Below are 26,550 nucleotides of genomic sequence, written 5' to 3'. Positions count from 1 at the left end.
TATTCTGTAATATATATATTACAGAAGGTCAGGGACTATGTCTGAGCTGCTCAAACTGCTAAGCCAAAACTTGATCCTCCAACACGTATCCATGAGTGCTTCTGTGATGTTTTTGTTGAAAAGTTCTCCGATTGGTTAAGCTTGCTGTCAGTTACTAAGGGAACACAATAAAAGGCACCGGTTCTTGTTCTCAGTGCTAAGAGTGTTATGGTTTGTACTGAGATGGCCTCCAAAGCCTGATGTGATCACAGGTGTCTATGGGGAGCTGACTGGATCGTGAAGCGTGACAATCACCAATGAACTGGTCCACTGGTGAGTTAATAGCTAAGTTAATATTGGTAGGTGAAGCTGGTCAAAAGATGCAGGTCACTGGGGGCGTGGCCTGGAAAGGTTTACTCCCCTTCCTCTCTGACCCCTTCACTCTCTCTGCTTACCCATGGCCATGACATGAACAGCTCCGTCATTCTGCCCTGTCTTGAAGCCAACCAACTGTGGACTAAAAAGTAAGCCAAAGTGAACTCTTTCTTTAAGTGCTGTGTCCCAGCAATGAGGACAGTGACTAAGACAGTAGGGCAATGGATACACAGATGAATAGAGTAGAAAAGCACTATAAAGAGGGGATACTATCATGTCCCCATCAAGTGCGTGGGGCCTTAGAGTCATAGCCTATGTTCAAATCTCAGCTCTGTCGATTAATAGTTCTGAGGCCTGATCATGTTGGTACTTGATGCAATGCCTCGTGCAGAATAAGTGTAAAACAAATGATTGTGTCTCTTCTCCTCCAAGTGCTCCTCCTCTTCCTCTTTGGCTCCATCCTTGTCCTTCATTCACTGTAAAGGAGCCTTCAGCAAACCAAAACTCTTAAGCACTCGAGCTCATCACAACAAATGGCGTAGTATTTATATAAAATATACAAAATCCTCCCCTATAATTTAAATCACATTACCTGTAGGTTATTTATAATACCTAATATGAGGTATGTAAATAGTTGTTATACTATATTGTTTGGGCAACGATAAGAAAAATCTGCACACGTTCAGAATAGCTACAAGCTTGTTCAAGTATTTTTGATCCATGTTGATTGAATTCACAGATGTGGAACCTATAGGTACGGAGGGTTGTGTTTGTTTTGGGGTCCAGAGATGGGAGAAATACCTGGGGGTAGGGGCACTGGACAGTTTCACAAAAGAAGTTTTCTGCCTTCTTATCTAAGCCATAGGGTCAGGCCTACTGTGAGTTTTCAGATACTAAACCTATGTTAGGCTGGAGAAGTGCAGTCATGAAGGATAAATGGGAATTCAGTAGACTGGAGGAGGAGGGTGGAAAAAGAATTCTGAGTCAGAGAAAATGATATTTCTCAAGGAAAATGAAATCTTGTTCAGGGTAAAGATGAAACTGTTGATAATAAGTTGGGGTGTTGCTGGAGGCTGAGAGGATGGTGCGTTTTAAACCTTGGAGGTGTCCGAGAGCGAAGTGGCTTGTGAAACAGTGGGCTTGACGGGGCGTGCATGGAAAAGGCGAGAAGAGAGCCTAGGAGACTGCGCTGAGCCCGAACATGAAGGCCCTTGAATCCCAGAGGAAGGACTTTTGATTAATGAAGTGGAGGTGGGATGAGGAGGAAGACTTAGATTTGAATAACAGTATTTATTCCACTGAAGTGAGTGTGTAAGATGTAAACCATTTTTTCCTTCTTATAATTTAATGCAATTTCTACTTTAAGCCAACAGCCTACTGCATAATGGGAGTTTACCAGGACACTGTGGAATCCCCCATTTCTTTTAATCATGGACCTCTCTGACTTGATCATCTCTTCATACCTCATCAGTGTGACTCGCTAAAATAATACAATTTCGATTTTTTTGGTAGCTTAAAATGGTCTTATTTCTTTGTGCCCAAGATTCTGGGGTCTTGTAAACTTCAGCCCATGAAATAGGAGCAGGCTTAGCATCTGTTTTTCAGTCCTTAAACCTATGTTGGGCTCTCTAATTTCTTGGCTACTGCTGGGCATGAAAGAGCGAGGGACACATTCCTCAGGAATACGTAACTCGCTCAGTTGGTTTCACTTCTCATCTTTCTTCCTCTTTTAGTTCAAGTCATTGGTTTTCATTTTCTTTCTAATCTTAACATTAGAAGTTAGAAAGAATTCTTTATTCATCTCTGAGGTTCATAATATGAATTCCTTTAGACTGTGAAGATCCAGGAATTTAAATGGGGAAAAATGCTCCTTTATTTTTACCAGTTTCTATATGAAATGTCCTTCTTTCCATTATAAATGTAACAAATTATGCTGGTTTGAGCAATAACTGTGAGTTGTCACAGAAATGACAGATATTTTTATCTCACATTATAGTCACTGCAGACATTCTGAAATATTTTTGTTCTATATAATTCCTTCCAAACATTGCAATAGCATGTTAATTCATTTGTTAATAACAGAGGTGAGTCCTGTACTGCAAAATTTTAAGCTATTTTAATGAGTGTGTTCCCATATAATTAGTTTTCTTTTCATCCGTGTGTTTTCTCAGAAAAAAAGTGTAAGAAAAATAGAAAACTTTGAATTGGCTAAAAAAAAAAAAATGAATACCAGATTCCTAAGGAACTCTGGACAACTTCTAGTGGAACCTTGCTACATGATTCTATAGTGATCACCACTTTTCACTGTCTTTGAGGTGTGAAACAGCTCTTAGTGTTGACGAAAACTGAGAGCAATGCAGACAACCCCAGTCCATAGAGGCGAAGTTTTTCCCTTAGAGACACTCTTAATTTCCTCTGGCCCTTACTTCCTGACTTCCCATTTAGAAGCAAGGCTTTGCATATGTTAGTACATTCATTTCCACACTGCTGAGTTCCTACACAGGTTTCTACTCCTTAAATTTCCCTTTGGCCTGACGTGTAACACCTTCTCAATTTCATCACTTATTAATGAGTTAAATGACATTCGATTAGCATACTATTACATTTGCGTCAGAGTTAGTGTTTTACCCATTAAAACTCAGTTTGGGATGAGGTTGAGGCATCACTGTGAGCCAGGCAGAGTGGCACACACCTGCAGTCTCAGTACCCTGGGAGGTAGAGTCAGGAGGATCACAAATTTGAGACCAGCCTGGCCCATTGAGCCACTTAAAGACACTCCATCTCAAAAGAAAGGATAAAAAGGGCTGGGTGAGTACCTCAGGGGGAAGGCCCAGTACTGCAAAAGCAAACAAACAAAAAGCATTTTTCTGACAAGCTGTTACCTGAGAGAGAAAACAGTCACGCGAGCAAGAATGAGAAAGAGCCTTTCAGGGAGGAGAGATAACAACTGCAAATCGGACGTGATCATGTAACCCCCCGAAGTAAGGCATTATCACGTCATCTGACAGGAAAAAGGAGACCGAGGTTTAGACCAGTGTGAAGACTGTCTACAGTCTCTCTAGAATCCGGGTTCCCATTTTCCACAGATTATATTTACATGGCATTTGGGGATTCTGGGGCTGTCCAGACTCTAGATAAAGGGAAAACTGGTGAAAAGCTGGTTACAGATAGAGCAACCTGGAGCAAGTGGCTGTTTAGGCGGAGCAGGTGCATGGCTTTTTATTGCAGCTGTCATTTTCTCAGTAGGACCGCAGCAGTGAAGTGTCAAGCTGGTTCTCTATTGTACACATCAATGTAGCTGTGTTGTTGCTGGTGTATTTTTTTTAATCACAAGTCTGGGCCTCTTGGTAATAGACTAAACACGAGCTGCTGCTTCCTGTCTTCCCTCCATGGATGTCATCAATGTAATCAGAGAACAGGTGGGTACAGGCGATTAATAGGGTAGGGAGGAGGAGAAGGAGAGGGCAGCTACTCAAGGCTGGGGGGAGAGTTAATTTGACCTGAAGCTCAGAGTCTCTCTCTCTCCTCTGGCAAGGCTGCCACAGTGGTTATCGGTGGAAACAGCCTTTCTCTAGCCTCTCCATCTCATTTCCAGTCCAGGCATGCTTGAGAAGCCATTACCATATTTATAGAGCTACCTGGCCCCACGGCACACGCATGAGAGGGTTAGAAAGACCTATCTATTTTTCCAGCTGTGCTGCTCTCCTCAGTGGCAAGGCTGGAGGTGGGGGCGGAAGGGAGGGCCTCCCTCCCAGCATTAGGACAGAGCGGATTAGGCTGCAGAGGCTGACTAGGGAGAAAGTGCCTGCAGGCCTCTTGCTTTCTTCTGCCAGATGGCTGGGCTGAGGTAGCATGGCTGAGCCTTGGCCCTGTGGACTCTGAAGAGAGCATGGTGGACCATTTGCTGGTAGGGAGAGATGTGCAGGGGGAGCTTGCATCCATGTTGGCCCCCTTTGCACCCCCAGCCTGGCTCTCTATTGACATTCAGAGCTGTTGATGAATAGTGAGGACCCTGCAAACACTTCTGGGATGTGGCTAGCCCATGAGATTGAGTCAAGGAAGTTTTATTAATTGTATAACCTTGGGCAGATCATCTCATTTCTCTGAGCCTCACTTTAGTCATCTGCACAAAGGGGCTAATCATGAATTGTTGGATTGTTGGGAGGAAGTAATTACAACATCGCTAATGTGTCTTTGTAAATGTTTGCTTCCCTTCCAGGATCAGGCCATTCTTTCCCACACTGACGTTTTGACTTCCATCACTTTGCTGTACAGTACTTTGTTATAGGGGCCAGAAATGCCTGCATAAATGCATCAGCTGCTCACTGTCACAATCCCCTTAGCAAATGTGTGTTCTTGCTCTATCTCTGCCTCTCTTTCTCTAACATACACACACATGTACACATATGCACACAATATCTTTTCTCTGATTATTAATTGTGGCGTGTTTGCTTTTGCTCTTCATACCAGTAAAGTGATCTGAACCTCAGGATTATAGTTCTAAATCAGGGTACTCTGCTTTCTGATTGTTTGTGCCTCCTGGCTCCCTTTGTTTCCATGCCCATCTGGTTACAATATAAAAGTTGCAATGACAGCAATTAACAGTATGTTTTATTCCCTGCCTTCAGTTCAGCTAAAATCCAACTACACTGATAGCAATCAAAGGATGTATTTTAACACTTGTTCTGACTGACTAATGAGGAAGGGCTAGCAAGTATCTTGAAGCAAACTCTTATACAAAATCTGATCCACAAAAATAAAAATCCTGTGGACTCTGAGTTGAGAACAGCTCTGCGTGCTATTTACAATCTTCTCTTCCTCTTTTCTTTTATAAGGGAACAGATTCTGGGCAAGAACATTTAATTGGCTGATGAGAGATGTGAACAGTATATTACCAAGAGTTCGCTGGAGAAATAGGAAAAAGTGGGATGTATCTGTATCTCTACAAGAAGATTTATTGTAAGGTATTAACTCGCACAATTATGGAGGCTAAGAAGTGCCATTATCTGTCATCTACAACAGGATACCCAGGAAAATTGTGATGTGGTTTGAAGCCATGAAAGGCATAGAGCTGATGCTATAGATTCCAGATTGGATTGCAAAGCCTGAGACCAGGAAGGAGGACAAAGGAAGGATGAAACCCACACTTCATCTCAGGGGGTCAGGCAGGCCCTCTTTGGAGTGGATAATGCCTACTGACACTGGGAGGACCCTCCTACTCGACAGCAGCCCACCCACTCAAATGTTAATATTGTCTGGAAAAAGTCTTACAGGCAATCCCAGGAATAATGCTTACTTTGCTATCTGCACATCCTTCAGCCATGTCAAGTTGGTACATAAAATTAACCACTATGAATGGTGATACAAAACAGGGGAGCTAGGCTGAGAGACAGCTACATACATTCCCATGAGGAAGGGATGGGAAATCGGAGAAAACATATCTGAAGAGGGGTGAGGCAGCCAGAAGGGCTATGAGAGAGAAACTACAAACAAAGGTGGTGGCAGCGATGGTGAGGGCTGATGTGAGAACTGTTCTATAACTCAGGAAAGGGCGAAGACTCGGGGATATTTTAAGAAGTTTGTCTTCCTAAAGCGCAGTGTGTGGTGCAATCACACTTTGTTTCTGTCCATGTTTGGTAAACTCCTTATTTTCCATCAATCCTTTGACAGGTCTGATGTGTGACTGCGTGTGTCTTGATGTGAGAACTACACACGGGACCCAAGAAGGCGTAGAGTAGGGTTACAGGTGCATACGACGAGCTGAGCGGAGACCCACCTTTGCACCTTACCTGGAGGGGCTCGGAAAGAGAGACAGCAGCATTGTCATGAAACGGAGCTGAGAGCAATGCTTATTTTGGTGCAATAGAGCCTATAGCTTATACATTATTTCTACTATATTACAGTATTTTGTTGGACAGACTATCTAGTGTGGGTAAAAAGAGAAGAGGTTTGAAATGTTCCTTTTGATTCTGAAACTCTGAAGAAAGGACTTCTTCCTTAATAGTGTAGGAGATGAAACAGGAGACTTGTGCTTTAAGAGGCATTCTAACATAGACATATATACTATAGTCAGAACTATATATAATATATCAGCAGAACTCATTTCAGGTTAAGTCTTATGCAAACTGGTATTTTGTGTCTCTGTAAGCCTTGACTTCTGTCTTGAGACTTCCATCTCCTTTCAATGGCTACATTGCATATAGGTGATCCTATTTTTTGCTAAATCATAGACCTCCAGAAGAAGTCTATTTATATTTTTGTCATTACACAAATCCTCTTTATAGCTTGTTTTCAACATTAAAATAGGGCTTGAGTAAGACATATTTGTCTAAAATAACCTCAAGAAACATTACTTGTGATGTTTATAGAGGTTTATAGAGGTCATGTAACAGAGACTAATACAAACGAGGCAGAGACCTTTAACACACATTCGGTGATAATTCATGGAGATGTGGCAATTGCATATGTTGGCTGTCATTGTAAACGAGTCTTCTAAAGATCACTCCAGAAGGCAATATGGCAAATTCTGAGAGGGTGACACTGACGAGATAGATTTTGTATTTTCTTAAGTCTCCCGTTAACAAAAAGAACCAGAGTATTAACACTGAATCTTATTGACAGCATCTATTTAAAAAGAAAAGAAAACAAAACTAAAACCTTACTCATCAAGATATTTTCCAAATCTTCTGTTATGAACAAGCAAGGACAATGCACCATTACTCTGAGATCACATGGCATCAGATTTTTCAAGGGAGGAGGCAGAGTTCAATAGTGTTTCTGATGTCCCTAAAAGCGGGAGATCTAGGTTCTCAATGGGAGGCAGGCAGAAGGACTTGAATGTAGAATCACTTTCTTCTGCTCTTTTGTACTCTGCCACATGCATTGCAGTTCAGCTGTCCCCAGAAAGGTCCACAGGGCCCAGAATAGTCTGACCCAGTGAATTCTCACAAAGATCTAGCTAAACTTCATTCTAGGGTGAAGTTCATATGGGTGAGAATCTGCAGGAAACAATCCAAATTAAACACAGCAGGAACAATAGGGTAAAATACACAGAAATAAAAGGGAGAGACAAGCAAGCATAGCTCAGAAAATAAAAATGTCCTATTAAAAACAAAACAGAAGACAATACTTTAATGCCTTGAAATGACAAAATCTGTTTTGATCAACTTCTTCCTCCAATAGCTCAAGAAAATTAATTTAATTTTCTCAAATTTTTTTCCCTTCTTACCTTCCCCTACTCCTCCCGCTTCCCCTACACCTTTAGACCTTTTCTTTCTATTAGACAATATCAGTTCTATTGTTAGATCCTTATTTACACTTTTAGTTTATCACACTAGAGAAACTATTCCATATTTACACATGTATGTCTTATTGATTTCACTTAACAGTATGGCCTCAATGTGCATCCGCTTAGGTATAAATATCTCTAGTTTCTCATTCCTTATGGCTGAGTAGTACACCATTTTATAGAAAAACCACATCTTCTTTATCCAGTCTCCAGTGGATGGGCAATTGGGCTGTTTCAAAGTTTTAGCTACTGCAAACTGTGCCGCTATAAACATGGGTGAGCATATATCCCTGTGGTATGATTCTTTTAATTCTTTTGGGAAGATACCCAGCAGGGGAATAGCTGGGTCAAATGGGACTTCTGATCCTATCCGTCTGAGGTATCTCCATGCTGCTTTCCACAGTGAGTGCACCAGTCTGCACTTCCCTTGTAAACAGGGAAGAGTGGGCAGGGAAATGGGGAAGAAATAAGAACCAAGAAAAGTCATGTAAAGGTACAAAATCCCAGTGATGAATGTAACTGCATTGTATACCTAAAGTGTACCAATAAAAATTAATTTCATGCAAGAACTGGCAATAGAGAAGAATTAAGTCCTATAATAATTGATTACTAAAGAGAAGTGAGAATATGGATAATGCAATTTTTATCGGCAATCTACCATATGATAATGAAAACAAATCATAAAAGGACACTCACAGAGCAAATTGTAACTGTAAATTAAAATTTAAAAATGAACAAAAATATTAATACAAAGGAAAGTGAAAGCAAATCATATCATAAAATATAAAAGAAAAATAGTAATAAAAATTTAGCACTCAAGAAATCAAACTCATTTTAAAACAAGGATTAAACTGGAAAGATTGCAAGAGTTAATTAATACAGTAGATGATACCTTATCAGATAAGGTGAAAAGGAGTAAAATTCTAAACATTACAACAAGTGAAAAAAGAGATAAAAGAAGATTCAAGAGAAAGTGGCAAAAATTGAAGATAGGCAAAGACCATTTACCATATTATATCATATCATGTTCACCAAGAATTCCAAAGCAGTAGTATAAAATTCATAGAAGTAGCTGTTTAAATCAATGTTCCTAATATTAGAAGCAAACAAAAAAATTCAAAATCGCATAAGGACCACAAAGGAATGCCATCTACTTGAGAAAAAATGACCCCTAATGACCAATATTGAGACATTCTAAAAAATATTTTTTGGCTCTGAGGCAAAAGGCTCAAGTCACTTAAAATAGAAAATCCGATTGTCATCAGACTTTTTGACAGCAATGCTTTATGTCAGGAGACAATGGAGTGACATATTTAAGATACTCAAGAAAGCAAAATATGAGCCATATGTTATAAACCCAGCCAAACTTACTTTCAAGTATAAAGACTGCAGACAAACTGCTATCAACAAGCAAGAACTCAGGAAATATTGTTCCCAGGAGCCTTTGCTGAGCACACTACCCGAGAACAGAAATGACTAGTGAGACACTGACCGAAAGCCTGCTGGTAAGCATTAAATATGTGTCTGCCTGAGGAAATGAGTGGAAGTGATGGCTAGAAGGGAAAAAGTACAGGCTCCCAGGGCCGTGTGCTCTGAAACTGTAGGTGCAGCTCCATTTGTAAATGTGGGAACAGAATGGGAAGGGTGTGTAGAAAATAGCTTCAGTTTATGATGCCTGATTGCTTTTTACCTGGGAAAAGAGATGCTTAAGGTCAGTTGCTGAGATGTAGGTAAGTGAAAAAGGATTTACTAGGAACTTCAGTGTTATTCGTAGTAGTAAACCAATAGTTGTTTGACGAAGGAAGAGACGGGGAGCCTTATGTAAAGATGCTGCTATGCATGAAGCAATTAGAACAACAACATCAACTGTCTTAAATTCCTCCATACCCCTAAAAACTCTAGAAAAGAAATCAGTAAATAAAATAGACTACATTCTGAAAAGTCGTCTGTATAAAACACAGCATAATTATAAAACAATATAACAAAGTCCAAATATAACAGCCATATAAATAAATCAGTGTCAACCGGGCGTGGCGGCGCACACCGTAATCCTAGCACTTGGGAGGCTGAGGCAGGAGGATTGCTGGGAGTTCAAGACCAGCCTGGGCTACATAGTGAGTTCCAGGTCAGTCTCAACTACATAGTGAGACTGTCTCAAAAAAAAAAAAAAAAAAAAAAAAAAAATCAGTGTCATGAGAACAATTCACCTAGTTAAAAAAATCTTCTTTGAAAATTCTATGTTCTGCCCTACAAAAGAGATACAGATAGGCGAAAAGTAAAATTAAACTGTGAGATATATACAAGCCAATAATAGGATAAAAAAAAAGAATCTATACCTTTCAAGTAAAAATAAATCAGAGCACATTTTCACCACTCCAAAAACAAACACACCTCCCTCTGCGCCCAATCTGGATTTCCCTCGTCCTTGGTAACCACTAATTTGTTATTTGTAGCTACAAATTCACTTCATCTATTCTGTATGTTTCAAGTCAACAGAATCAAATAATATGTTCTCTTTTGTGACTTCTTTCACTTAGCGTAATGTTTCGTAGACATCCACCTTTATGGCATATATCAGCATTCAAATTCCCTTCACTGCCAAATAATATTCCATTGCGTGGATAATGTATTGCATGGATGACTACAAGATGCTGTTAATAAAATACGAGCAACTGAATTCTATAATTTAAGTGGATGAATCGTTTGCTGTATCAATTATACCTCCGCAAATCTGTTAGCAAAAATGAAAGATCTCACAGATCATAATTTTGGAATTTGGATGGTGATTAACCTGCCCAATTTGCCCGGGACTTTCCTGGGTTTAGTATTGAAATACTAACACAACAGCGAAGAGCAGAAATTCATAGCAGTGTATGCCATAGCTCAGTCCAGGACATATAAAATTTAAAACATTAAAACATTTTTAAAAATCAGTAAAATGACACTTTAAAAACCAAGCAAGAAGTTGAAGGCAAAAACCCATATAAAGCACTTGAAGTAAGGGAGAAGTAATTATTAAAAACATATCATGGGATGACTTTTAATGACTATGGAATAATTCTTAAAATCATATAAAATGGAAACTTTTAAAAGAAAACTACACCTATCAAAATTGACCTTTGTAGACATAAAAAAAAATCTAAACTAACTATCTTAATAAAAGTGGCAGAAGTAGAACCCCTTACACAAAATCACACCATTACATCCGAAATGTATCAAATATTTTAAAATCACTTCCAGCCAGGGATCTAAATCTGTGGTGCCTCCATCTGCCTCACAAGTGGAAGGTCCCAAGTTCGATCCCTGGCACCAAAATTAATTAATTGATTGATTAATTTAAAAAACAAAAACTCAGACCCCTTCCGTGCTATTTAAATAATCTCAGTGTACAAAAACATACGGGAACGATCTAAATTCATTTTATAAGGTGACCATAATGACGGTTACCATAGCTACCACAGGTCATATCAAACTAAAAGTATCGGGGCCAGGGATTTGGCTCAGTGGTTCTGCCGTCTGCCTCACAAGCACAAGGTCCTGAGTTAGATCCCTGGTACCAACAATAAATAAATAAATAAAAGTATAGATCAAAGTTTGCTTATGAATATTAAGGCAAAGTGTAAATATCAGCACATTTTAAAGGATGTAACACCACTCAGTTCTTTTCTTTGCTCTTGCGAAAAATACCTGACATCTCCACTTAAAGGAAAAGAGATTCATTCTGGCTCAGAAGTTTCAGTCCATATTCTACAGGTTAAACACAGACACAGCATGGTAGGAATGATTGAATGCAGGAAAACTGCTCATGGCGAAGTGGCCAAGAAGCAGAGAGAAAAGGAGGAAACTTGTAAGGGAGACACACACGTCCAAATCCTGCCCCAGAGACCTGCCTGCCCCGTACCAGACTCTACTCCCCAACATCAAGTCAGCTGCAGGACCTCCATGAGTCAACCGCGCTTCAAAGACCTCACCTCTGAGGCCCTGTGGCCTCTCTGAGACTGTCTTGATCTAAACTATAACAACCACCAAGAAAAGTTTACTCCCAAAATGTGATATTCCATATTAATTCAATATTCAATATTATGAAATCTAATGATATATCTATGTTTTACAGCAGCTTAGTAGCGAAATCCTTGCAATTCATAGTAGGTAAATCTTGGAAGCATCCTATAAGCCCATCAACAGATGAGTGGATAAAGAAAATGTGAGATACCTGCCTATCTATCTATCTATCTATCTATCTATCTATCTATCTATCTATCTATATCACAGTACTACTTAGCCTTAAAAAGGGATACATTTAAGTCATTTGTAGGAAAATAGACCTGATTAAAATGGTTAGTCATAAAAAGACGTGGTATGCGTATTCTTCAGTCCCCCAAGATAAATGTAATTATTATGTATCACAAATATATGCTAATAAAAATAAACTAAAAATGATAGCTATTGATAGAGCTTATCACACAAATAGAACTAACAAGAAAAAAGCCTCTGATATTTTTCTAGATATACGGAGTCATTTCCTGAAACTTAGGAACTATTCATATTGAATACATGCAATTAAATAGGTATCACAGGTAACTCCCTTAATAAGGTCTGTACCAATATTTGCATTTATTAGCCATATTCCTCCTACTAACAATCGTATAAGGTGGGTATTATTCCCATTTTATTTACAAGATGTCTGGGAATTTAGGAGGCAAATCATCCAAGAGCACATATGATTAATGTGTGAAAAAGCTTGCATTTAGGATTGCCTCATTCTAAATCTGGTTCACAACTATTTACATTAATCTATGTATTGCAAAATTTTCTCTGATCACTGTATGTCTCAGATTTTACTTCTTTCTCCCCTTCCTCTGTCTAGTTAAAATCTGCCAAGCAGGGCCAAACTATTACTCTTTTTGGGGGGTGTGGGGTGGTACTGGGGATGGAACTCGGGTCCTTGCGCTTGCAAGGCAGGCAGTGGAACCACTGAGCTAAATCCCAGGCTCTTATCTGTAGTCTTTAGGTGACCCACAGGAGTCTTGGAAAATTCTACACTGCATTGCCATTATTTCTGTTTGGGCCTCTGGTTCACTTCCAGGCTGGGAGGCCTCTATGAAGGGGCACCTCACACCACACATGCCCCACCTGAGAAGTGGCTTCCATGTTGCTCAGTTCATGTGCAAAAAGGTAGATCATTCAGCAACCCATGCCTGGAATGTCCACACTGACTAAAAAAGTCAGAGTTAGTACTGATTTTTGAATCTGCCCAGCAGTATGATCATTGCCACACGGTTTGGTTCTATTCTGAGAACCCCAAATATTTGCTGAAATTTGTCCTGGCTTTCATAATCCAGGGGATTCTGTGGATTAGAGAGGCTGAGGTTTTGTTCCCGCACCTGTTAATTCGAGCCAGGAGTGCACGAGACGTGGCATAGGGAGGTGGACATGTTAGGTCCTTCTACCTCCTAGACACATACCTTGAATTTTGCTTCTGTCTCACACTCTTTCTTTACAAAGGTATAATTTCACCCTTTCTTCATAATTGGAACTCACCACCATCATGATGAAGTTATTCAGTTTAATAGTATATATATGAGAATAAATTATATTTTACAGAATTCTAGCAGCCAAAGTTGGGAAGAATCAACCAATAGTCCTTCTGCTATTATTTCCTAGTCTACCATTTCCTTCCCTTCTGTCTTGCCTCATCTTCTTTTCTGTTGTCCTGAGATTTCAAAATTCATCTCTCTGTACAATGAAGAGCTACACTACCTTTCCTCTCCTGCATTTATACCCACTTTATAATAATTCAAACCCTTGTTAAAATTTATAATTATTCATCTTCTAAAAGATCTTTCTCTTTTGAGTAACTTCTGCTGATGCTATAAAAAAATGTTCACCTTGTTGTGGCTGTAAGATACAAACCACTGAATGGCCACAGAAATAGATAGTGCAGGGTCTAGGCAGGGTCCAGTCCTATAAAAATAACCAGTGGCCATTTGCTTAAGTGGTATCACTTCTGGATAACTCAATATTCACATAATGGTGTGTTCTCTTGATGGGGTAAAATAAGTCAGATCCAGGCCCCTTCGTCTGAATGCCTTTGAGAGGCTAGTTTGATGTCACTGTCTGCGTCAGACAGAAAAGATTAAGGATGGAGGAAAAGCCATTATCAGAGGTGTCATTGAGTTTTCTTTGGCTAAAACTAGTGACAATCTTTTTCTCTGCTAAAGCTTCACTAACAGCATTTGCTTACACTCACATGTGTATTTATAGATACTCCCTGTATTTTCCTTATATCTTTATTTTGTATTTTTATCAGTTTTACAACTCGTTTTCTCTTCAAGTACATATTTATGCATAATTCACTAACTGCCAGACACTGGAAAGGGCACTGTCCAAGACAGGAGAGAAATTCAATATGTTGCTCTTTTTTTGTAGATGTTACAGTATCGAAGGAAATTGAGAATCGAGCACAAACTTCCCAGTTCCATTAAGGATATGAAAGGATAAGAATGAGAAGCCATGGTGCATCTCGGTGGTGAGCAACTGAGGTTTGGGATATCAGGAAATCTAGGAAGAAAATGGTGTCTTACAGGGTGTGAGGTGGACGACTGGCCAGGTGAGGAAGGGCTGGAAGGAGGCCATGCAGAGAGCCTTAAATGCTCAGCGGGACGAATGTTACCAGTGAGGTTTTACAAATGGGGAAGCTGAGGCCCAGAGAGCCTGTTCATCGTGTCGGTGAAGTGACAGAGTTTAACGGAAATGCCAGATAATGTTTGTTTTATGAAAGCTATTCAGGCAAACACCTCTTCTCTAGATTAAATAGGATTTAATTGTATTTGCATTAAATTAATAACATTTCTCCTGGCAGAGTCAGCCGGGCCTGATAATGATATCAGTAGCAGGACACCTGGGTACGGAATACCTTCGGGGGATAAATCTGGTGGGCGAATCTATCCATTTTTTTTATTGAAATCCCCTTTCCTTGAGTTAGTTCTAGCATCTCTATCTGTCAAAAACTTATACCATTAGTAAAGCCCAATTTAATCTTCAGAAACTGAAATATTGCTGCACTGACCTCCAGGAGGCTACAGCTACCCAGAAAATGCCCTGCTCATGGTATTACACATGAGTTAATTTAGTTCCTTTTAATAGTCCTCAATCCAGGAAACCTCTCCTTAGAGATTTAGTTCCTGGGTGACAGACCAATGATAACGCACACCAAAAATGTAAGAAATGTCCACAGAACAGCCTTGTCCAAATGTGTTTTAAAACTGCAGCAACGGGGAAGTAGTGTCCATTCTCGGTGGGTCTCCGGGGAAGAATGGAACGAGACCCATGTTTGGAGTCGCTGATGGGAATTATTTGGCTAGTGTATCTAGGGAATCCTTGAAAATGCTCGATGCTGCCCCTTGTGGAGAAAGTGTGCAGTGCAGGCCTAACCTAGCCGATCAGCAGTAGGGAATGAGTTGTCTATAGGCAAGTTTCTCATGCAGAGAACATTTATATTGGACAGAAAGTAAAGCTAGAACTCCTTTCTTGACGAACAATTTGAACTTAATCTTTACTTTTTCTGTGCAGTAACTGGCCAAAAGATGAAAGTATGGCTATATCTTGTATCCATTTTATTATCTTTTCAAATAAGCTCATTCTGGCCTTCACATAGAGCCCCCCCCCCAGGTCTTACATTTCCTAAATGCTCACAGTTCTAGAAATTGCTATAGATGTCATATGTTTGTCTCCCATATTATGAAATGAGAATATCCCATGTCACAGCATGTCAAAGTCTTTAAAGATGGTGGCATATGAAAAAATATGGTCTTGCAAGTAAAAAAACCAATAGTATTTGTCCTCCCAGGGATAGTGTGATGACAGAAAATTTTAGTGTCTTAATTCTCAAAGACAGAGTACAGCACTTTTGGTATGAAAAAGCTGAATGCCCCCATCAGACATGTGGGGGGTTGTAAAAATGATAAATCATAGCAAGTAGAAATGAGGATTCAGAATACCTAGGATTCAGTTCTAGACCTCCTGAGAAAGTGCACAATTTTGTGAAAACCTCAGCTTGGCCAGGGACAAGAAAAGAGTCAAGAAAAATGCATTATGACAGGAAAGAAAATTCATACTAGTGTAGCTGGAGAATAGGCAGTGTTCTGGAGTCTTGCTGAAAATTAGTCCTGAGAGATGGGGTGAGGTGGGGCCATATTGGGAAAAATACTGAATGTCTTACAGGACTTTACCTTGATCTGGTATAAAATGTGTATTCACTGAAGATTCTCCAGCAAAGTAGTAGTGTGATCAAAATAGTATTTGACAAAAAGAAAGCAAAAGTGTTCAACATAAAAGGACAAATCTTCCTTGACAAAGACTGAGGTCAGGGAGATCAATTAACAGGCTGTATCCCAGAGAAGTGGAGATTTGGTCCTTACTTAGGACAGAGACAGAGTAGGAGGCAGTGTCAATAGACATTTGATTGTAACAAAATACAAAATATGAAGAGAGCTAGGGAATAGTTAAATACCAGTCAGATATAACTGGTCTATATTTTCAAGGGTGTTTTAGGGAGGAAGTGGAATACACTGCTTAAGAAAACAGAGTTGGAACTGGGTGTGGCAGTACATACCTGCAATCCCAGAAACTTGGAAGGCTGAGGCTATGAGATTGCAAGTCTAAGGCTGCCCTGAGAGGCTTTGCGAGACTCTGTCTCAAAATAAAATTTTAAAAATTAGATTTGGGGATGCATTTCAGAAATAGAACACCTGCCTAGCATGCATGAGGCCCTACGTTCGATTCCTCAGTATCAAAACTAAACAACAATCAGGAACTCAATAGAGTTGGCATGGGACTCATTCTCATTTGACTCCTGGCTCTTCTCTTTAGCAGATACATAGTATTAGTGAGTAATGCCTCCTTTGAGACTGATTTCTTTACCTGTAAACCGAGAATGACAACATAGCAACTTTAGAGGATAGTTTGAGGATTCAGTAAGAAAGTTCCTGAAAGAATTTAGCAAAGTCCTATGGAAAATGATCAGTGAACAGTGCATATATTTATTAACTATTACTTTTAGATAATATAGGAAAAATACAAAATGAAATGTGTTTGAAGGCAACATTTTCCTGAAGTCAAATTTGCCTACGCAAAATGTGTGAGCCTGAAAAGTATTTTTCAGGTAAAATATTATTTCACTTGTTTCTACGAAATGACATACCAGAATCAAAAGTTTGAATGCTCAGTGAATGAATATCTGTTTTCTCTGGCTTCTCTTTTGTGAAGTCTTGGTTTCTTGGGAAGCTCTTTGTTGTTGTTGTTGTTGTTTCAATGATGAGAAGCAAGGTTAAAAGGAGTCTATAGATGAGCATTTCAACTTGACCAACAGAAAGAGGCTGCTTCCTGTATCAGGAGTTAAGATTTTCTAGGAAAAGATTCTGATTAGCTTTAGGTGACCTGATATTCATTCTTGGGACAATAAATTTGTGATAGAAACTGAGTAGTAGGGTCAAGTCCTCATTATCTAGTGGTTGGAGGGAGGAAGAAGCAGTTCAAAAGTACCAAGTCTGGAGACGTTTGCATTTTTCTCATGCCTCAGTGCATTTATCTCCTTTGTCTGAATTACCTTTGCTGGGCACAGGAACAGGGAAATGTAGAATCCTCCCCTCAATCGCTCCACTCTACAACTCTTTTCAGGACCCTCAGGGCAGGCTTTCTTGGCCAGTCCACAGCCCAGACTCAATTTGTACTCATCCAAACATGCTGCTATTGCCTGGTCCAGCCATGCTGCCTCCACTGAATATCCTGGAAAGAGCTGTGAATGAACACATTTCTAATGCTATCAATGTTTTATGAATTTCCATCCACTTATTTTAATGGGGAACTGTAAAAGCATTTAACCATATTAAACCCCATCTCTCAGGATCTGCATTGTTCCAACAGAGCTGTTTTATTAGAGCCAACCACCAGGGTAGTTGGGATGGCTTTATTTCCTCTTTTATCAGTTCATCTGCATCTGTAAGTCTGTTTGGCTATCTATGGATGCATCTTCTATTTGTGTATATTTATCAAATTAAGTCAACTAACACCACAGCGAACACAGTCCTGATGATGTGTGTACACACACTCAAACATTTGCATACATCCATGTGCCTCCTCACTAGTATGGTAAGAATTATTTCATCTTTGTCCTTGCTTGACTGGACATGAGTTTTATAAAGACTCTGGTTTTATGGGATGCCCTTGGATTCTCATCTGGACCATTCACTCCCTTGTCATCAGAGTAAAAAACATTCTCAGGAAAACATCTCACCCAGAGTTTGAATATCTGAAATTAATGGTCTAACGTCCAGGCAGTGAAGTCAGGTGAACTTAGAATTCACATTTCTTCTCTACCTCTTACTTTATGGTCTTAGGCAAATCACTTGACCTCCCAGAGCCACATCTATGCAAGGGGGATTTCAGGACTTTTGGGGAATATTGAAAGAGTATATAAATGTGTTTACTAAGGTACCTGCGCAGCAAAGGAATCATTATAAATACGTATATAATTCTAGAAACTAAAGGGCTCAAAGGCTTTCCTCTACCTGATTTCTGGATGTTGGGAATTTCTGTACTAGAACACAAAGCCCTTTGTGTCTTAACTTACTACAGAAAGTTTCTACCTGCTGAGTGACACTTCCCTCCCATCGAGCCTCTGACCAAACCCCAGGTGGGGCATCTCTTCCTGGACTTCTCTGCATCCTCATGGTGACCCCAGGAAGGGAAAGTGGGCCTTTCTCCTCACCACCCCTTCTCTCCCCCATCAGTGCATTTATTTCACTCTTTTAATTGTCTTTCATTAGGTAACAAGTTCTAAATGGGTAGAATAGAAGTCTCAGTTCTTCACACAACTAACAAAATCCCTTAGGAGTTGTGCTCTGCCAACTTCATTTTTCAAGGCTTCTATTCACCTCCACTTTTCTGTCTAATGAGTCTAGCCATTTTCTTCAGCACTTTGTTTTTTGTTTGTTTGTTTGTTTTTTTGAGTTTTTTTTTTTTTTTTTTGAGAGGGCGTTTCTGGTACCAAGGAATCAAACTCAGAATCTTGTGAAACAGGTGAGGCACTACTGAGCTAAATTCCCAGCCCAGAACTTCGGTTTGATAAGTTCCTAACTATTGTGTAAGTGATACAATAAATCACTGGATCCTTACACCTTCCCAAGGTTGGGACTGTTATGATACCCACTGTATAAATGAGGAAATTAAGGCTCAGAGAAGAGAGAAAGTTTACACAAAATTTTCAACCATCAGATTCACCTCAGATGTTCTTATTCTGGAGCCTGGATATATCACTGCCATGTTTCCTTTCTTGTTTATATTCTGCTCTGGACCATTGTTCGCACCAAACCGACCTCCTTCAGTTCCTCTTATCCATACCATGCTTAATTTCAACTACTTGCCTCTGCGCATGCTAGCCCTTCTCTCTGAAGTGTTTCTGTGCTTCCACCCCTTCATCTCCGCTAGTCCTTTAAGAGTCAGAACACCTTCCACTAAGCTCTGCCTGTGTCTCCTAACCTGGTACTTATTACAGTGTCTCAGGATCTGTTTACCTGCCTTCTTTTCCATGTACTGGGGGCTTCTTGGTGAAGTGGCAGTTCCTTATTCATGTTGAATCCTTGCTGTCTAACATAGGTCCAAGCCCTGTGTGTAAACTTAGCACCTATCCATTGATTCATTTGGCATTCCTGAAATCTGAATCTGTTTTCTCAGATTGGTATCTCCTTTGATCCTGATTTCTACATAAATCGTGAATGTAGGTCTCTATCTTTGATAGCATGGTCATCTGCATGACAAGTAACTAAGACAGAAATTCAAATAAAATACAAACCAGATTAAGACAATTGTTGCCAGGTAAATTGCTTCAGAAATGGCTGAATCCCATTTCTGGGCTCCAAAGCCATGTTGAGGCATCTAAAAGGTATGTGGGATAAGGTTTTGGTGTTTCATTGCTCATGTCTTCAGGAAGTCATCAAAGAGGTCTTCTGCTCAACAGGTCATAAGAAAAAGAGGAAATTGGCGAAAGAAAGTTCAGATTTTATTAATGAACTCCCTGGGGCAATGTGGCTCTTTTCCATGCCAAGTATATTTGCTAATAGTTGCTGGTATATAAAGCTCATAATGACAATGTGAAGTATTCCCTGTTCCATTGAAGCTAAATAGTAGGGTGTACAGAACAGAAATTTTCAGTCAGCTTGTCCAAGCAAGTCAGGTGTGAATCCACAATGATGAGGGAGTGTGGGATGAGATATACTTCAAAGTATTGAGCGGCTCACCAGTGAAATGAAGCCCAGTGAACGTCTGATTGACATCAGAGTAGAACGTCTCTTCCAAAGGGCATGGGTTCCTCTGTGTGTGTGTGGGGGGGGAGTATCTCATCCAAGCTTAAATATTGCACATGTGTTAGAAAGATTTTTTTCTCCTCTTAATACATCTGATGAAGTATCTACGAGCAGAGAATTCCAGAGCAACAGAACCAATCAAAGTTCTTATGCAGGTTGTATCAAGGGTCGTAGGTGGCAACATCGAGGTAAGATATCAAAGGGCAAGAGTGAAAGATATGGATTCAATAAAATGGTGAAAAATGAGTAGCAAAGGCAGTGAACATCTAGTTATTTCCTATAATCAGTAGTTACTTTGCTAACTTCCTGGCCTGGGTCTTTCTGGTCAGGGTCTTAAACAAATGTGAAGCTTAGAGGTATACCAAGGTATTCTGAGTTGATGACTAGTGGGGGTCGTGGTTTGAGCTGATCTGCTTCTCCTTGGCTCCTGTTCTCATCTATTTCTGTAAAGCTGGTGGTGCCATCTGGGTGGGATCTTTAATCTACTGCCCCTCCACAGTTCCCAAAGCTCTTCCATCTTTAGCATTAGAGCAAAGATCATTTCTGACAAGAAAATGAAATCAGCTGCCAAGACCCATCAGGCACCTATGTTCCTCCCCTCCCTATTCCCTGTAAAACTTTTCTCGTGTTCAAACAGAAAACACTTCAGCCTCATGACAGCCCCCTGTTACTCTGATGCCCTGTGTCTCACTGCTGACATAATAACCAAGTGTGTGAGACTGACAGTGTCTGTCTGATGTTGGCAGCTTTGCAGTGAAATCAAAAGGCTGGGATGAAGGAGGCAGTGTAGGGCTGGGAGATCCAGGGAGCTGGGAACCTGGAGAGGTCTTTCTTCTATCTATACATCTCCTACCCAACAGGCTGACAAAGCAGCAACAAATCTTCCTCATCTAGGAGAATCTAATTCCATTGTTCAAAAAGTCTTGAGCTAAAAAATTTTATTTCCAGACCTGGTAGTTTACAGTAAAATATTTTATTTAACTTAATTCATTGCACATTTACTGAGTAGACTACTTTGTTCCATGCAAAGGTGGTAGATGATAACTACACAGATGGAGAAAAGGAAGAATTATTAATAGAATTTCACTCTGAGTACATCTTATATTCCATGTTCTGTGTTTGCTGTTTGTGTTCTTTAGCTTTCACGTTGCCTGGACAAGATACCTGACACCTGCAACTTACAGGAGATGAAGTTTATTTTGGCTTATGGTTTCAGAGGTTTTAGTCCATGGCTGACTGGCTCCTAGACAGGAAGACCTTAGCAGAAAGGCATGGCTGGAGGGTGGAATAGGAGCTACTCAACTCATTGCATACAGAAGCAGAGAAGAGAGGACAAGCCAGAGAGGCTGAGGCAAGGACCAGATAAAGTCTGCCAAGTCACTGTTCCGTAACCCATCTAGACATACTCAGCAGTGGACATTACTAATCTCCTAGGCAAGTCTGAAGTCAACCAAGTAGACAAACTCATTATTGCATATAAATTTGTATTTAATTATGTCACTAGTATTATGAAGAAAATATTAACAGGTCCATATCACAGTTGATGAAAATGAAACTCAGAAGGTGAAATAACTTCTAAATTCATACCAGTCATGAGCAGAGGATCTGGAACTCTTATTTAGGTCTCAAAATATTGTGGTTAAAAATATGATGCATGTTTAAGTAAAAACGTATCACAGTTAGACACATTGTCATTAATGCCCTTCAACAATTCTAATCTTCACTTTGAAAATACTTATCTCATCATTGTTGCCACTTTCTGAAGCAGTTTTAGAAATCCTTTTTCACGAGTGTTTTTTGTTGAGCTCTTGTGGCTGCCTTGACATCTTGAATCAATGCAAAACACTTACCTTTCTTGGTCATTCTGACTTTCAGGAAGCACCCGAAGTCACATGGTGCCAAATCTTGTGAACAAAGTGGACAAAAACGTGCTGTAATGATTTTACAAGCCTCCCTTTCTGTTGGGTGGCAGGAAGTGGCAACATTCATGTAGTTTTGAAGACACTGTGTAGAGGCATGAAAGAAGACTTTCAGAACTGCTTCAGAAAGTGATAAGAATGACTGGATGAGCTTGTTCAAAGGAAGAGGGAGTATTCTGAGAGGGATGAATGGCAATGTGTCTTTTATTGTAATAAATTTTAAAAATTTAAACATACATATATATGTGTGTGAATCTAGATAGGTAAAGATGTGGTATTCCTGAGATATAATGCTATATAATAAAACAAGTCTTATTTTTTTAAAAAAAATGCATACCAGACAGTGTGCATAGAATTTATAGTAAGGCAGAGCTGTATCTCTTTTCCTACCTTTCATAATAGCTGTGTGACAGTTTACCACCTCTGGACCTAGGCATCCTCATCTATAAGATGGAACGACGATATCTGTGCTGCGGGATTATGGTGAAGGTTGAATCAGGTAATGTGCTCTATTAAGTGCATAGAGCTAACAAGTGACTCTTCATAATCAGCCTTTTGATGTGAACATACCTGATCCTAATAATAACTATAAGATGCCATCATTATTTCTCTTATTTTACAAGTGGAAAAAAAGGCTAAAAGGGATCAAGTAATTTGTCCACTGAATTAAATAATGACAATGGCCTGGGGATTTAGCTCAGTGATTCCACCGCCTGCCTTGAAAGTGCAAGGTCTTGAGGTTGATCCTGGGTACCAGATAGAAAGAAAGAAAGAAAGAAAGAAAGAAAGAAAGAAAGAAAGAAAGAAAAGAAAGAAAGAAAGAAAGAAAGAAAGAAAGAAAGAAAGAAAGAAAGAAAGAAAGAAGAAAGAAAGCGTGGAGGGATTGAACTCAATTCATTCTAACTGTCAAATATCACTATAGGTAGGAAGTTGGACTCGACTGACAGAGTTTGGCTTGAAATCTGTCTGAAGATCACCAAAGACTATCAAATATCCTCTTTTGTATCCAAATCTGACTGCCTTCCTTGACAGGAGGGACTATTGTATAACCTGTGTCATCCTGTGGATTGTGGGGGAACATTGTGTTATGCAGAGTGCATTGTTTGGAAATTACCCCAGTGTCATCTTTTGGGTGATTAATATACAGCCACTGAAAGTATATTGAAAGAAAATAGAGCCCTCTTCTTGGTATCCATGCATGATTGTTAAACCCATACTTCAGAGTACAGCAGGTTCAATTACCATAGATGTTTTTCCAAAAGAATTAGAGTAATACCAATTCACAGGTCATGATGGGAGTTAAGCCCTTACCCTGTTCACAGAGGGACTTATGACTTCACGTCATCTGACACATTCATAATTACACATACCAGGAAGCACCCACCAATGCACACATCACAATAAATGTGTGCTTAATTACAAATCACCATGCATATATGCTTAATTACACAGCCTGCTACCTGCAGGATTAATTACATGTCATGTTACATGCACACAATCAGAAGAGATGGCATTTGATGACATTAGAAGAGCTACGAGAACATAAAAGAGCAATTTTAAACAGTTGCATAATTTGTGTGTTTTTCTCTCTCTACAGAAGAAATCAGACATTAATTTCTACTCAATCAATCACAAGGCACTTGTTGAAATAGTCCTGTCAAATTTTGTTTATAGGCTCTCTTGCTTCTATCCTTTGCTTTCCATTTTTATAGTTACCAGTGTTATCTCTCTGCTGACAGTCCAGGGTAATGGGGAGGGCACTGCTATTGAATGTCCTCAGCCTGCACCCAGCTCCAGGACATGATCATTCTCAGCATCGGATCATTCTCATCCTAACAGATCTTGTATTAGTTAGCATTTCATCATTGTGACAAAATATCTGATGCAAAAAACTTAAAGAGGGAAAGATTTATTTTGGCTCATGCTTTCAGAGGTTTCAGTCCATGGTCACTTGGTTCTGTTTCATCTTGGCCTGTGGTGAGGCAGAACAACATGGCAGAGGGAATGTGCTAAGGCAAAGTGGCTCACAACATGGATGAGAGAAGGGAGAAAGAGAGAGAGAGAGAGAGAGAGAGAGAGAGCGCCTACAATACGATAAAGGGTTTGGGGACAAGATGAATTTTCACACTCCTATGACCCACTCCCTTCAGCTGAGTTTCATGTTCTAAAATCCCATTCATCTATGAGCTCATTAGTGGATTAATCCATTGATGAAGTTAATGTCGTCATGATCCCGTCATCTTCTAGAAGCCTCATACTAAACACATGATCCTCTCGGGGACACTTAATAGACCTAAGTAATAACAGATCCCTGGCCTTCCCTGGATGCTACAGTCTCTAATGCTAACCAGGGAATCTTTGAGCAATTCAGTTCTTATTATCTCCACCCCTAGCTAAAAGCTCTCTATGACTTCCCGTTCCCCCGGATCAAACCATTTTCTGAGGATGGACTTTGAGGCTCTATCTGGCCTCATCCTTGCCCAGCTCTCCAGCCTCTAGCCACTCTCCTCTTCTTTCTCCAAAGTCTAGCGACGATGTTTTCTCTTCGTCCCTCTAGCAGCCCACACTTCTTCACAGCTCAAGACCTCTCCGTGCACATGGACCCATCTGTCTAAGCTTCCACTGATGCCTCAGATCAGGTTGCTGCTGCTGTTATACTCGATTTTTTTCTCATAAGAAATGATCACAATATACTACCTTAAATCTTCTGTTCGGTGCTTTTACTTAATGCCTTCCTCAGACACTAAGTTCCATGAGGACAATGAGAGAACATATTTTATTTCCACTGCGTCCTGTCCCCCCTATAAAGTACCTGGTACTTAGCCTTCTATAAATTGCCATGTTTAATAAATATAAATAGAGAATGCTAAGTTATATTTGAATTTCAGATAAACAACAAGAATGAGAACAACGACTAGATTTAAGGATAAGCATGCCCCATTAAATATTTAGGATACACTTATATTGAAAATTATTTATTATTTATCTGAAATTCAAATTTAACTGAATGTCCTATATTTGATCTGGCAACTCAACCTTTAGGCACTTAATATTTGATGGATTAATGAATAACAGATTCAATGAATAAATTAATGATCAGGTAAAGATTAGGAGACCCTGGTTCTAACTCAGAATTGCTTTATGTTTTACCTTCACCACATACCTCATTTTTCCTCTCCTGTACAATGAAAGTCAGTGACATTTCTCACACCCTTATAATACCAAAGTGAAAAAAGTGGGAAATTGTGGCAGAAGCTAACTAACAATCTGTCTTTGCCCTTTCTAGGCCAGCACTTTGCTTCTAGAATTATTTGACTGGCTAAATTATCCCATTCTTGTCTTCCAAATTCTAACTCCCTCTCTCTCTCTCTCTCTCTCCCTCTCTCTCTCCCTCCTTCCCTCCATCTGTCTCTCTCTTTCTTTCTTCCTTCTCAACCAAAAGAAAATTGTAAAATCTCTCTTTTGCTTGTCATTTAGGTCTTTTGTAATCTAGTACTATCACATTTTAGATCTCACAGATAGGAATGGTGCTGATATTTAATGTTAGTATTTTAAAAAATCAAAATCAATGCAAAAATCTATGATGAATAAAATATCAAAGGTTTAAATAAAAACAGAATCAGTATTACTGATTTTTTCTTTTGCCTCGGGCTCAAATAAGGCTTGGCAGAGAAATTTTTACTTAAACTTCTGATGTTTCCCTCATGATGGGTTTCTTTGCATTGATTGTGATTTTGTAAAAAATATTGAGCTCCTGTGTTATTTATCTTGATTACTCAGTGTTCTGGCATCCCTTCCATTTTGGTCCCAAGGTGAGTGCCTCACTTGTCTCTCCCTAATCTGAGCCTTGGTAAGTGCAGCCAACCTTTGGAAGGAAAGATACAGTGGAGAAATAGGAACCAGATGTGCAGGGTCCAAAGAGCCGTGCTGAAAGCTCAAAGATCGTACTGTGGACAAAAGAGACTGGAGAGGTTTCCAGCAGGAGAGGGGCAGCTTCTAATTTAAGCTTTAAAGAGAGTCAATCTGGCAGCTGTCTGCTGCAGAGGCCTGGTTGGCAGGATTATGACTAATTCAGGGACACAGAAGGAGGCTCGTGTCATGGCCATGTGAGAGGTAAGGGTTGTGGAGGAGGTAATGAGCATGGGAGGAACTCATAGCTAGTACAGCAAAAATGTGCTGACTGGAGAGAATGCTTTCTCTTCTGTCTTAACCTCTTGGCTCTTCTTCTCTGGAGTCTCTTCTCTATTCAGCTTGGCATATCTTGTTGGAAAAGCGCAGAGACAGAGGGAGCACAGAGGGTGGGCTTGTTAGCTTCAATAACTAGGATTCCCATACATGGATGCTCCCTGATTTATTTGCAGACATTCTTGGCATTTTCCCAACCCCTACACAAATTAGTTCCCCAGAGATCCATACATTGAGTATCATGCTCATTGTTTCCTGCATATATGTTCTTAGAGGAGGGCCAACAAATTCACTTTCTGAAATGATCTGGAAAAGGATCATGTTTTTGACACTTTCTCCTTTGGAATTTGCATTTCAAAAAGCAACCTGGATAGGAATCCATCATTTCAATTAAAATTCATCTAGGATGCCTATGAAAAAGGAGTATCAATAATGCGGAGTC

At 39.7% G+C, this 26,550-nt stretch overlaps 1 long non-coding RNA gene across 1 annotated transcript in view; it reads left to right on the top strand.

Annotated features, from left to right (window-relative positions):
• Nucleotides 1-215: 215 nt before the first annotated feature.
• The window catches only part of LOC104847502, a 47,182-nt gene continuing 20,847 nt past the window's right edge, over nt 216-26,550 (top strand). The window contains exons 1-2 of the long non-coding RNA XR_776170.2: nt 216-312; nt 14,072-14,252. This is a non-coding gene — a long non-coding RNA (uncharacterized LOC104847502). The remainder of the gene's footprint in view (nt 313-14,071; nt 14,253-26,550) is intronic.

This window comes from Fukomys damarensis, unplaced genomic scaffold (assembly GCF_012274545.1).
Source record: "Fukomys damarensis isolate Sample0158 unplaced genomic scaffold, DMR_v1.0_HiC HiC_scaffold_36, whole genome shotgun sequence".
NCBI lineage: Eukaryota > Metazoa > Chordata > Mammalia > Rodentia > Bathyergidae > Fukomys > Fukomys damarensis.
Note: the sequence above shows the minus strand (reverse complement) of the source record. Positions and strands in the feature narration are given on the sequence as shown.